Genomic DNA, 14420 nt, shown 5'->3' with positions numbered 1-14420 from the left:
GTGTTCCCTCTCTCTCTCTCTCTCTCTCTCTTTCTCTTTCTCCCTCCCTCCCTCCCTCCTTCTCTCTCTCTCTCAAAAACAAAACAAAACAAAAAACCCAGAACAAAAAATAAAAATGATATAATCTTCATGATAAATAAAATAGATAAAATTAGATTTATGATACCGACTTTAAACACACCAGAACTAGAAAGAAGTTTTCTTCACCTGACAAAAGGTATATACACACCCTACAGAGAAAATCATGTTTAATAAAGAAATACTGGAAGTTCTCTACCCCTAACTGAATTTAGGAATACGACTTGGATGCCCAGTGTCACCACATCTATTTAACATGACCCTGGAGGTCCCACTGGTACAATAAAGCTAAAAAAATGAATAAAACACTTGGAAAAAAATAAAACTGGCATCTGCAACCAACTTACTTTGGATGTACAAGGTCTAAAATATCTCCAGAAAAAAATAAATTAGAATAAATTAATAAGTGAATATAGCAATGTTACTAGAAACAAGGTTAATGAAAATTTTCTTGTTCTGTAACAGCAATAAACAATTGGAAAATTCCGTTTAATCTGTATCTTTGAGAAACTGCCAATCCAGTCCCCGTGAATTATTCTTTGTAAACTAAATCTCACATGGAAATGCAGAGCGACAAATGGAAAGGCGTCCACATAATGGGCTGTGCTCGCTCTGGCTCTCCCACAATTTGCCCCCCTGGACACTCAAAGTCCTTTTCTTTTGTCTGGTCACCTCTGTACAAATTCAGTGCTACCTGTTCAGAGCCAGCTTGAGCCGGGTTCCCCCCACTCCTCGGAGTTTTCTCTGCGCCCCTGTGTGCGTGATTGACACACATGGTTACTGACTCCTGTTTGCGCTGCTCTTCCTGATCTGTCTTCTGTCCATGCGGTATTGGAGGGCCCCAGCCGGAGAGCCTAATGTGGGCAGAGAAAATATACTTCCCTCCCTGACACGGATCGTTTGGACATCCTTCTGGAAAAGGAACAAATCTAGACCCTGACCTCACTCCCGTGTGCACACACACACAAGCACACACACATACACACACCAGAGCCCCAGGTATATCACAAATCTAGATATAAAGGTAAACGGTAAGTTTCCAGAACACAACAGTAATGCGCTGGGGCTACATTGCACTGAAGAATCCAGACCATCAAAGATGCTGTTAGAACAAACCCCACAGAGTAGGAGAAGATACGTGAAAAACGTGTCCTTTAAAAGGTCTCCTTTCTAGACTAGTTTAGAAAAAATCAGAGAACCTATAATAAAAATGGCAGGAGGGGGCTCAGTTGGTTGAGCATCTGACTTTGGATTTCAGCTCAGGTCATGATCCCAGGGTCATGGGATCAAGCCCTTGCATCAGGCTCTGCAATGAGTATTGAGCTTGTTTGGGATATATTTTCTCTCTCTCTCTCTCTCTCTCTCTAATTAAAAAAAAAATGGCAGGAGATTTGCAGGCATTTCCTAAAAGAGGCTGTCCTGATGGCCAATAACGACAGAAAGAGGAACCCGATGTGACTGATCGTCAGGGAAACCCATCTTGCAGACACAGTGAGGTGCCATTTGAGGCCACCTGGAGTGGCCTGAACGGCAAGGTTAACATCAGGCACTGGTGAAGGGGTGGGCAGGGACTCCACCCTCTGTGTGCAGGAGTGCACACTGACCCCGTGAGTGTGAAGCCTGCCGGTGGGACGCCTCGGAGCTGGACGTGAGGACGCTGCGGCCCCACCCCCACCCACCGCAGAACGCATTGGACTCACTGGAAACATGCAGGTGATAGGCCCAGCAGTGCTGTTTGCCAGAGTCCCAAACCAGGAAAACAGGCAGAGGATAAGGAGAAGGTATAAGGAGAGGAGGAAAGGAAAAAGCATCCAGTGACCTCACAGTGGGTGACAAGGGCCAGTGCAGCCACACACCTACAAGGACACGAACAAGCTGTGTAGGATCTCGACACAAGGAGGCTCACACGGCAAACAGCAGAAGCAAACAGCTGTGCCCAAGTCTGTGCTTGAGGTCCCCCGAGGCTGGGAACACTAAACTGACAGGAGACGAACTACAAGTGGCTACTCTTGGGGACGGTGACCGGGGGGTGCTGATAAAGTTCTATCTTATGGTTCACACTGTGCATACATGGCTGGGTTCACTTTATCAAAATTCCTACGTCCATAATCTGGATGTTTGAATTCTTCCGTTGGCCCTTTTACTGGAACATTTACTTGAGAGTAGAGACAAATAGAAATGTAAGGTAGAAAAAGAGAAAAAGCTACATTTGTTCAAAACAGACCACCTGTGTGCTGTCACAGAAATGCTTTCCTAACACAGTCTGCAGACATCTGAGCTGGAACGCCCCACCCCTCTCTGGGACAGCGACGGAAATGCTGGGAAATCACATGAACGGCGTGTCCAGGAGAGACACGGTGCGGAATTTCAAATCATTCCTTGACAACAAAAGACCTTCAGATGACGTCTGTATTTACAACAGAAAGGAAAGAAAAATGGAAGCCGTGGAAATAAAACTATTTGGACCTAATTTTACTGTATCTGTGTGGGAAAGAGACACTCATAGGAAAAGGGTCTATTATTCTATAACGTCTGAAGCTGGCCACAGGGATAAAGACAGGGCAAAGACCCTGTACTGTGATGGATGTGAAATACAACATCTGGCCCAAGGAGTACACAGACTCGGAAGAAGTGCTTGGAAGTGGAGAAAAAACTGTCTCGTGAAGGTTCACTGTAATCTTTATCGATCTTTATAGCCTTAATAGCGTCTGCGTTTCCTTACAGCGTCCTCTGAAACACAATTCCACCAGACCTCACCGCAGAGCCTCTCTGGCCCCATACACAGTAATTTTACCTCCTGATTTGTTTTTCTCTTTAATCATCCACTCGAATGCTCCACTGCACTTTCTATCTGTTTTCGGAGGGTGTAAGTTTATATTCATTACCTTCATAAACGCCTTCCCGGCACATGGCCGCAAAAATGCGCCCCGCTGGAAATAATCTCCCCTTTTCTCTTTTTGCCTCATCTTTACTCTTCCGTGACCTCCTTCGTTAATTTGCTTGATATAATTGCTCCTGTTCTGGGTGTCTAGGAAAAAGCGTGAATGCTGGCGATGCTAATAACGGGTCCACAAAATGCCTGCACGAGAATATTGCCCCAGTGCTAGGTCCTCGGGAATTCTGCCTGATACCCTTGTGTCTCCTCATCTGCTCGGGTCTCCGTACGGCACTGGAGTGGGCCCTCCGAGGTAGACCACTTCAGCGTAAGGACTATTTCGAGCTGAAGGGAGACGGGAAGTACCAGGAAGAAGTCAATCATGGGGGATGCCGCAGACCCTTCTCGGCCGGAGAGGAAGTAGCACCGACGGAATCCACAGAACGCACTCTGCTGAGCGTGGCCCTCATCCCCCACCACGTCTGTGTGTACTTGCCTTCCCACCGTTTGTGACCCCGGACACCCAAGGTCCTCTTTCTGTGTGTTGTCACTTCTGTACAAAACACTGGTGTTTGTTCAGATGCGGCTCGAGCCGGATCCCCACCCGCCCTGTGCATCCTCAAGCTCGCATGATCCCGCGTGTGAGCAACGCGCGTGTTAATAAACGCCTCTGTGTTTTTCTCGCCAATCTGTCCTTTGTCCACCTAATTTGCCCCTCTCAGACAGAGGGTAGGAGAAAGAAGGACGTTTTCCTGCCCTTTGCAGGCCCTAGTCGCCGAGCCGGGAACTGGAACAAAGCTGGATGTGCACACAGCTCCGCCACGGCGCTCTCGCTGGCGGGTCCAGAGAGGCCACACGGGAGTCCCGGGGGCTGCGGGATGGTGAGAGGCAGGGCCGCAGACAGTGTGCCTGAGGAGACACAGGCACGCAGTGTGCCCATGAGGCCACATCCATGGCACAGTGGTGGGAAGGCGCTGGTGAGGGAGAGCAAGCGCCCGGAGTTCCCGTCCCGCTGCAGGCGCTATGATCTGAGACCCCAGGGACTCTCAGCAACACTCACACGTCACCAGGACTTTCGCTGAAGTCGACTGCATACTTACTTCCTTTTCTAATCCCGTAATCACAGACGCCACACACTGGATGTCTGCGTCCCCCCAAATTCATGTTAAGCCTCCACCCAAGTGATGGTGTCAGGGCGGAGGCTTTGGAGTGATGACGTCATGACAGTAGAGCCCCCACAATGGGATTAGTGTCCTTACAGAAGACCCCCCAGCCCCTCTTCCACATAAGGATGCAGGGAGAAGATACCGTCTGCAAACCAGGAGGAGCCCCTCACCAGACCCCAGATCACTGGCACCTGGATCCTGGGCTCCTAGCCTCCAGAACTGTGAGAAACAGAGATCAGTGGTTTATACGCCGCCCCAGCATGTGGTCCCCCGGCTGTGGTCCCCTAATCCAAGGTCCCCACCCAGCGTGTGGTCCCCCAACGCATGGTCTCCCAGCTCATGGACCCCCAGCCCGTGGTTCCCCCAGCGCGTGGTTCCCCCAACCCGTGGTCCCCCAACCCGTGGTCCTCCTAGCCTGTGGTTCCCCAGTGCATGGTCCCCCCCAGCCCGTGGTTCCCCCAGTGCATGGTCCCCCCCAGCCCATGGTCCCCCAGCCCATGGTTCTCCTAGCCCGTGGGCCCCCAGTGCATGATCCCCCCAGCCTGTGGTCCCCCAGTGCATGATCCCCCCAGCCTGTGGTCCCCCAGTGCATGGTCCCCCCAACCTGTGGTCCCCCAGTGTGTGGTCCCCCCAGCCTGTGGTCCCCCAGTGCGTGATCCCCCCAGCCTGTGGTCCCCCAGTGCATGGTCCCCCCAACCTGTGCTCCCCCAGTGTGTGGTCCCCCCAGCCTGTGGTCCCCCAGTGCGTGGCGCTCGGTTATGGCAGCAGTGCTCTGACAACTAGGTACACATCCCCTACAGCTTTAGGGAGACAAATCTTGAAGCAAAAACACAGTACCTTGGTGATGATATGAAGTGAAAGAACCACAGTGCTGAAGCCATGGATTAAAAACAGGAACTCGGGAGGTTTGGAGACATGGTCAGTCCAGCCCACCCCCGAGAAACACCCACTGAGGGTACTGTGCTCCACCACGGGGGTCAGAGCCTCTTACAGAAACTTCCTAGCCTTTCAGGTGCCTGTGTCTGTGCTTTCACTCTCATAACATCGTGTGCAGGGAACAGTGGCGGAGAACAGGCGGGGTAATTTTCCCTGATTTACTAAGGAGGAAGGCACTGGCTTAGAAGGTGGGGAGAGCAGGTGTCTCAGGGGAACACAGGGCTCCGGTGGCCTGTGCTGGGCCCCGCACTCCAGCCGTCATCCCCACTGGCTCAGGGAAACAGACCCTTGCTTCTAGCGGATCTCCACATTTCTGAGGAAAAGCTTCCAGTGGGAAGGGAAGGACCATGTGGAGGGGAGCCTGGCCTGCACATCCCCAGCCCCTCGCCTGCCAGCCTGTTTCTAGAGGAAAGTGCGGCTGTCCGCAGGTCATGGCATCGGGGCTCCGAATCCCCAGTGCACCTGCCGCAGGCCCAGCAGCCGCCCGGCCCCCGCGGGACAGGCACACAAGCGTCTAAGCCCCCCAGTGTCCGGCTCAGGCCATTTGAGGGCCTGCAGAGGGCCCCGGCCCCTCACCCAAAAGTCCCTCTGCGCCTGGAGAAAAAGGCGCTTTCCGCCATCTGCCCCGCGGCTCCAGCTCCGAGAGTGGCCGGCGGCATCTCCTTACGGTCCTTTGGCAAGAGGTGCCCTCCCAGACTCGTCCTGAACAGCGCAGGACCCCCCACCAAAGTCAGCAGAGAGGACTATGTGTCTGGGCACCTGCTCTGCCCCCGCTCTCTCGGCGGGGACTTGCTGAGCAAGCCTACTGCTGTGGTGGTTATTACATTTTAAATTATCAGGCATGGACGGCTCACAACCCATGGCTTATTTATTGTACTTTTTTTCATAAAAGAAAGAAAAACTTGTATAACCTTTCAACTTACCAGTGAACTGCCTTATAATTCTTACTTTTATTATTCAGTTAATATAAATCTCTATGGCAACCCCCCTGAACTTCAAAGATCTTCACAGCCTTAAATTTAAAAAAATAATAAAGCTATTACTCCAAGGTTTTGAAAAGCTTCCTTGTGTAGGATTATTGTCTGAATTGGGACACCACGGCAAACGAATTACACGCAGAGGCAGAAAGTGGAAATGTGTGTATCTCCTTGGCAACGTCGAATTACTTGTGATATACTTTTTTGAATCTTTTTTTTAAATGAAAAAAAGCTAATTATAAATTCTTCTATACAAAATGTTTATAGGATGCTTACTAATTGTAAGGTTAGTATCCCTTCAGTTTGAAAACCATGGAGAATATTCTTAGAAGTAAAAAGAAACAATTTAAAATGCAAAACAAGTATCAGTCTTTTGTAGTCTTCTTTATATTCAGCCTTGAATCTTGTATTTTTCAGTTAAACTTATGCCCTAACCATTTTACTCATACTATTAAATATTATTCAAAAATAATCTTAGCTGCCAACCTCTGGCACATAATTCATCTTACGTTCCTCTATTTTAAAATTTTAAGGTTGTTTCCAAAGTTTGGCTGATATAAATATCCATCCATGTCTTTGATTATATCCACAGAAAAAATATTCTGGAATAGGTGTATCTCTTACAAAGGTTACAGCTCACTGGATTCCCACTGATCCCATAAGAAAGATCCCATCAGACCTTATCACCAATACTTTGCAGGACTTTTGCTTTTTCCATTCACGTTTGTTTCCTCTAAATACCAGCACGTCCTGTACCTGCCAGTGTGGACCTGTGTGCCTCAGGGGCAATCTCCTGGTGGATCTGAACTCCCAGGTGTCTCCCATTATGTTTCTAACCCGCTTAAACCATTGCTACAACTTCTGGCTTCTTCTCTTATACATTCCAGAAGCCCAAGAGTAGCCTCCTGAGCTTGGGATACACCCAGGTTGGATTGGGAGGCCATGCTGCCAGCTTGTGGGCTACTGGGCACCTGCAAGGTGTGTCTGCCAACGGTGGTGGGCAAGCCTCCCAGCGCCACTCACACGGGGAGGGAGGCTCGGTGTGGCCAGCCCCCCCCCCAGCCCGGACCCTCTTCCCCTCAGGCCCAGCCTGACACTCACTTCTCGGGCCTTGGGCTCTCCTGGGAGCCCAGGGGTGAGCAGACCCCCAGTGTGGGGGCCCAAAGGGACACCAGTGTCACCGTGGCTCCCTCCCAGGTGACAGGGGACTCTCGGCAGGCCACAGAAAGCCCCCCAGAAGATACACTTGCCAAAGCTGGGTAAGAGTGAGCTGGGAGTGCCAGAGGGAACCAGACACATGACATCAAATCCTAAACCCATTTTCATGAACACTCGTGAAATCTAAGTGATGGAAACTGTCCTCTCCAGCACCTGACACAAGGGTTGTAAACTTCACTCCAAGAATACAGCCTTGGTAGTTCTCATTTTCTAATGCAAAATGCCCCCACTTGGGCAGTTCACACAGTAGAAAGAGCACTTGTGGAAAGCTGAGGCCGGTGTTCTCAGTTCAGATGGCTCATGTTCTCAAAAGTTAGGTTATCAAGAACCCTAAATGCCACGAAGCATTTAAACAACATGATATTAGGAAAGCAGTTTTATTAAATCAAATACCACGTTAAAAATTACCCATTGTGCTAATTTAGAAGTTTTTGCTCTCAGGTACCACGTACTAAAATACAAACCTCTAAATTATCTATTAAATTTTTATAACAGATTTTATTTCACCCAATATATCCAAAATATTATCATTTCAACCTGTAATCAATATAAAAATTGTGGGCTGGGTGGCTCTGGATGATGCCTGGAGGTCACGGGATTCCTACAGTGACGGGATAGTGAGGAAGGCCAGTAGCCTCACCAGTTACAGGATTCTTGGGATCTTGGTCAGGCCTATGGTTTGGTGGGTGCTATGGACTGAAATATGTCCCCAAATTCTTTTCTTTTCTTTTTGTAGTGTTTATTTACTAAGAGAGAGAGAAAGAGAGAGAGCCAGCACTAGCGGGGGACGGACAGAGGGAGAGGAGAGAGAATCCTAAGCAGGATCTGCACTGTCAGCACAGAGCCCGATGTGGGTCTCAAACTCATGAACTATGAGATCATGAACTGCGCTGAAACCAAGAGTCGGACGCTTAGCCGACTGAGCCATACGCCCCATGTGTCCCCCAAATCTAAGCCACAATCACAGCGTGAATGTGTTTGGAGATGGGACTTTTAGGGACGCATTACGGTTAAATGAGGTCTTCAAGGTGAGGCCCTGGTGTGACAGGACTAGTGTCCCTATAGGAAGAGACACCCGGGGTCACCGGGGTCCATGTGCACAGAGGAATGACATGTGCGGCCACGGCAGGAAGGCAGCTGTCAGCCACACAAGGAGAGAGGCTTCCGGAGAAATCATCCCTGTGACGCCTTGACCTTGGACCTACAGCCTCCAGAGTGTGAGAGACGAATGTGTGTTGTCCCAGCAGAACACTGGGTGACCTCCGTTTCAAAAAAGAGTCACAGTCATCCAAATATTCGTTTCTGTTCTGATCATTAGTATCATCAATCTACGTAGAGAAGGCCAGGCGTGTGCATCAGGGCAGGAACCATAGCACCGCGTCGGGCCTCAGATTTCACGGGTGTCACGTGCTAGCCTCAGGGATTTCTCAAGTCCCTCTGCAGAGAGCTGGTGAAATCCCTCTTCTGTTTGCAGAACATGGAGAAAGTAGCTTTTGTGGGTGGTAAGTCCGGTTTTGTTCACAGCTGTGGACCTTCTCTGTGCCGGAGACGGGGTTGGGCGCTCCACACATTCTCCGCATAACCACGCGGGGCACGTCGATTCCGCACACCAGCATGAGCAGGGAGGACACCCACGCTGTTCGTCTGCACATCTGGTGTCCTGGCAAGGCCCTCAACTGGCCTAGGTACCTGCCAAGGCCGAAATCTCCCACCACAGCTGGAGACAGGCTTATAGGAGACTGAAGTCTGACAGCTCCAGAAACGGAGGCCAGGCCTCTGAGGTCTACGGCCGGGCCAGAGCCGAACAGGTCCCTCCACTTCCACGTGATGCCGTCCTGCTCAGAAACACCCCTGGAGCAGGGCAGTGGGGGTCCTCACACTACTCCAGGGGGCTTTGTGAACAGGTGGGAAAGGTTGGCTTCAGGTCCAGAAAGGAGATGAGACTTGAATCAGCTGGGATTCTTGGGGCGAACAGCTCATTGGTCCGACGTGTGTGGCAAATTCTAACTCAATTTCTCGGAACACCGGCCTGTGTATAAAGGGACCAACCTTTGTCTCTCTCGAACCAGCTGGGCCTGCCCGTTTCATCGTGAACACATCCTTCTGTGGCTTTCTATGAGAAATTAGGACTGTTTCTAACCATGACTGGAAACGAAAGTGGGAGCCTACACATTCATGGTGAGGTCCAGCTTTTTTAAACCGAAAGCTTGGGGTCTAACAAGCCATTCATGAAAACAGTTCCCAAGCCCCGTCCCAGGGTCGTGAAACATCCACAGCATGTTGCTCGCTCACGGTTACTTTTGGGAAGTCGCATTTCTGAAGCATCCTCACACTCTAAGCATCTAAGACCTAAGACCCTAAGCATCTCCCACTGCTTAGGAAATGGGCCACAAGGAAAGCACTCCCTTCCGTCATTCAAGGTGAGGAATTTGAAAGCGATTATCTCTACGTGGTTCATAAAAGCCACTTCAAACTCTATCAGCCCACTGAAAGGCCTGTCACTTGAGACAAGATGTTCGTTCGTTCGCGGCTGTTAAGACTGCTCAAGGCACAGTCTCCTCTGCCGAGCTGGCTTCTGTAGCTGCCTTTTCATTCTCGCAATTGGCTTTGGAGCTAAAGGTTTTGCTCAGGTGCTCCCAGAAAACAATGACTTACATCTATTCATTCAAATGCAAAACAAAACAAAACCCCACTCCTTTGCCTAGGAGAAGCTCCCACATTAAGGTTTGGTTCCAGCTTTGTTGAGCTGTATTTGAAAAAAAAATCGTGCATATTTAAAGCGTACAGCATGATTTAATATGCGTACACACTGTGAAGTGATCGCCACGACCAGGTTAACTACGCACCCATCACCCTACACGGTCACCTTCCTGCTGTGGTCTCCTCACAATGTCTACTCCCTTAGCAACGTGCAGCTAAACGAGGCAGCACTGGGGTTTCAACAGTCCCCAAGCTGAGCTTACATCCCCACATCTCATCCCGTAGCCTCTGGCCAACACCTCCTGACCCTCTCCCCTCTCCAGCCCCTGGAAACTCCCACCCCTCTCTGATTGTATGAATCCAGCTTTTTAGATTCCACATGTAAGTGAGATCATACAATTTGTCTTTCTCAGACATAGCTCACTTAATGTAACACTCTAGCTCCATCCACGTTGTCCCAAATGGCACGATTTTTGTCTTTCTTATGGCTGAGTCATATGTCACTGTGTGTTTACACCAGAGGCCTACAAGACCAAGAGCAGGAAGAAAACTTTTGCAAAAAAGAAATGCAAGAAAGATATATATGTAAAGGTGCTAAAATTGCTGGGGAAGGAAATCTTTTGATGCTGGATTAGGAAAAACAATGGATGGTCACATTAAATCAAATCAAATTAAAATGAGGGATTACAGGATAATTTTATGAGGAAGTTCTTTAGTCCTAAAAGTCATAATCAAAGTTTAACCAAACAGAGTTCTTTCCTTTCATTTGATTTAAAATTCTATCTTAGAATACTCTAAACTTTCTTCACTGCAATGTGGTGAATATAATTTCCGACATTTGTGATGCTGGAATAAAATCTGGGTAACAGACCAACCACATACAAACCACATGACTTTGTCATCAGCATGACTGGGTCCAGGCCCTTCTTAATCCCAAATCAGCTTTATTTTTTAATGTTTATTTACTTACTTTGAGAGAGAAAGCACAAGCAGGGGAAGGGGAGAGAGAGAGGGAAAGAGAGAATCCCAAGCAGGCTCCGTACTGTCAGCGCAGAGCCCAACGTGGGGCTCGATCTCACAAACTGTGAGATCATGACCTCAGCCGAAATCAAGAGTCCAACACTTAATTAACCAACTGAGTCCCCTGGATGCCCCTCGAATCAGCTGTACAATTTGGGAGGGGCAGTCACAATCCCAGATATCTATTTTTTATTAAGCTGGACTTAATTTTTCCAGAAAGTAAATATTTATTAGGTGTCAGCCTAAATGCCTTTTATAAGAAAAAATAAAACATTTTTTTGTTTATATATGAACACGTATTTCTCAGGATGATTTCTCCCATCGATAACACACAGAATGTTACAATCCTCCTAGTTCAGCTTCCTTTTACAGAGAGATGACTTTTTTAAAAAATTTTTAAAATGGTTTTATTTATTTTTGAGACAGAGAGAGACAGAGCATGAGCAGGGGAGGGGCAGAGAGAGAGAGAGAGAGACACAGAATGCGAAGCAGTCTCCAGGCTCTGAGCTGTCAGCACAGAGCCCAACGTGGGGCCCAAACTCACAGAGTGTGCGATCATGACCTGAGCTGAAGTCAGACACTCAACTGACTGAGCCACCCAGGCACCCTGCGAGATGACTTTTTTAGTAATCTTCTAAGTATGCTCTAATATGGAGAGCTACACACATATAAATTACGTGTATAAACGTGTTGCCAAGAAACCCACCAAATCGGTATTGATTGCTGAAACCTGGAGGTGTTTGGATGCCTATTAGCCTTTTACTCATCTTTGAACCACCAGGAACGTCCAGGAACTTACTGTACTGTCAGGACCTGACAGTAGGACTAATTCCACCTGTCCACCAGAGGCTCCACACCGTGATGCAGGAGGTCCAGGATTGGGCACAGGCTACAAAGTCAGCTGATTATACGAGATCCTGCAGTAAATACTACCAACAAGAAAATAAAGATCCTACAAAATTTAAGAGTCAGTTGTCAAAAGCACCACTTTCTATTTCTACAACTTATGTCTTTTAGATACCACAGTAGCTTTCTACTCTAAGGCAAATTGCTTGTTGCAATAAACACATAATCAAAAGCTGTCCTTCACTGTGAGAGATCACTGTACTACCCTTCTCACATCATCTGGGAACAGCTATTCAATCCTTGTTTTAGTCTATGTTGACAGTTAAATGCAACCAATATTCTTTAATTGTTGGCCAAGCTTAGATACAACTGATACTCTCAAATCCACAACAATCTGGCTTCTGAACAAACATGGAAACATTCTACATAAAATATTCGTCAATCAAAACCAGTAGGCTATTAAAAGAGCATCATAACCAAGTAGGGTATGTCCCAGAGGCAGAAGAATGATATGGCATTAAAAACAAAACAGCATAATTGATCAATCAAGGGGGAAAACATGCTTCTTATAATAGATGGTCCCCGAGAAGCATAAAATTCAAAACATATTCTTGATTTAAAAAAAAAAAAAAAACAACAGAAACCTCTTCACAAGCTGGAAATCAGAAGAAACGTCTGCAACAGAAGGGTGACCTACCAGAACGCCAGCAAGCGCTACGTTTAACGTGAAACGCTGGGAGCAATCCTCATGAAAGCTGCTCACTTTCCTAGGAGCACACACACGCACGAACACACACACACGTGTGCACGCCCATGCGCACACTCGTGCACATGCACACGCTACCCCTTACTCAGTAGAGGCTGCTGAGGGAATCTCTGAGATCCAAGGAAAGCAGTTGAAAGATTCGAATTTTCCCTTCCAAGATTGGATTCTTGCTTTTATTCTTTTACAGGATGAATGTATTTTATATTTCTTACATAATGAAAATACATAAATTGCCTCAAAATTAAGGAAATCAGTGCGCACATCTTCTTCGGGAATCATGAGCCGGTGCAAACATGCGGTGCGAAGGTCTTGGGAGCCCTGTGAAGGTCACGTCCCAGGGCGGCAGAGGCCCGGCAGGAAGTCCAGCCACCCAGAGCCTGTTGGCAGCGCTCTGCAGGGAGCCTCTCCGAGGGATGGGCGCGGCCGGCCAGAGCCACGGGGGTCCATCTCCAGTCTCCTCAGGGTCAGGAGGTGCTGCTCCCGCCTGGCATCTCCCCAGAGTGGCCGCAGGGATGTCACCAGCCTATCCTGGGCCACCGACTCAGAGAAGATTCTGGGCCCCTGGCTGCCACAGTTACAGCCACGCTGATGTGGGTCTCGGCCCTGCAGCACTTTAGAGCTCCCAGGGAAAACCCAGCGGGGATGGTCCCTGCTGGCCTTGCAGCCAGGTGTGGCTGCTCTCCAGGGAGTTACTGGCGTCCGCTTTTACATAAAGGACACAAGGAACCACAGAACTGACCCTGTCTCCCTACCCCATCCAGGCTGGATTCATCTCAAACCAGCGCAGCGTTCTGTCTTGTTAGGTCAGTTCTGTCCATCTTACACACTGTTTCCCTTTGAATGTGAACCCTTATCTCTGGGTTGTCCTTTATTACTTTTTGAATAACGGATAATTAAAAAACAAGTACATGTGGTATAGCCATACACATATAGAAACGGTGTAACATTTAAGCTCCCGTCATTTGAAAATCTACTTCTGCAAGTGATTCTTTTTAAAGCAAGGGAGAGAGGGGTACACTCGCCAACTATAAATATTAATCATAGGTAATTCACTGGTTTCGCTCTGTGCCAGGGAGACTGCTCCCTGTAAATCTCACCGGACTCACGTGAAGTACTCCAGAAGCAGGAAGCACAGAACACAGGTTGGCTATGGTTTCAATTAGCAACGCTGTGCAATGGATATTCTCCCCTTATTCTACAAATGTGGGGTTCTGAGGCGCAGGGAGTTCACGGCCTGTTGACCTCAGGGTCAGCATGGAAATCTAGACTGCTCTGACACGTGCGTCTGTCCATCACAAGGGATGTTTCTCTCCTATCAATCAGGCAGGACAGCTGTCCTCACGTAAAAACATGTACACACAAACATGGGAAACACAAAACATGCCAAAACCCAAATCTGCCCGTGCTCCCAGTTACAGACACAACTGTTTGGTTGATCTGGGAAAACAGAGTACGGTGAAATCAATGGCACATGTGTTTACCCACCCAGGCACACTGACGATGTCTGCACACGGTACAACAGGACCACTAAGGCAGCGACCCTCGGCAGTGAGAATATTAACAAGATGTTTCCCTGCAGTAATTCACGAAATGTCATTAGAATTATCGGTGCAAATGTTAGTGATGGTTCCTGAGTTCTAAAAAAGCACAAAATTGACTTTAATCTTTAATCACTTTTACCTTCTAAGAGTAACCAAGAGAAACACTTGACTCAAATTTTCACATCGGCGCACAGAGAAGACGGGTCAGGAGGTGGACTTCTGAGTTCACTCGGATGTGCTGATTCTAGAAACACGCCTCTGATGCTTGCCCAAACCTCGCAGCATCATGGGGGGCAT

The sequence above is a fragment of the Panthera leo genome, chromosome B1 (genome assembly GCF_018350215.1).
Source record: "Panthera leo isolate Ple1 chromosome B1, P.leo_Ple1_pat1.1, whole genome shotgun sequence".
NCBI lineage: Eukaryota > Metazoa > Chordata > Mammalia > Carnivora > Felidae > Panthera > Panthera leo.
The sequence above is the reverse complement of the archived record's forward strand: the minus strand, read 5'-3'. Positions refer to the sequence as shown.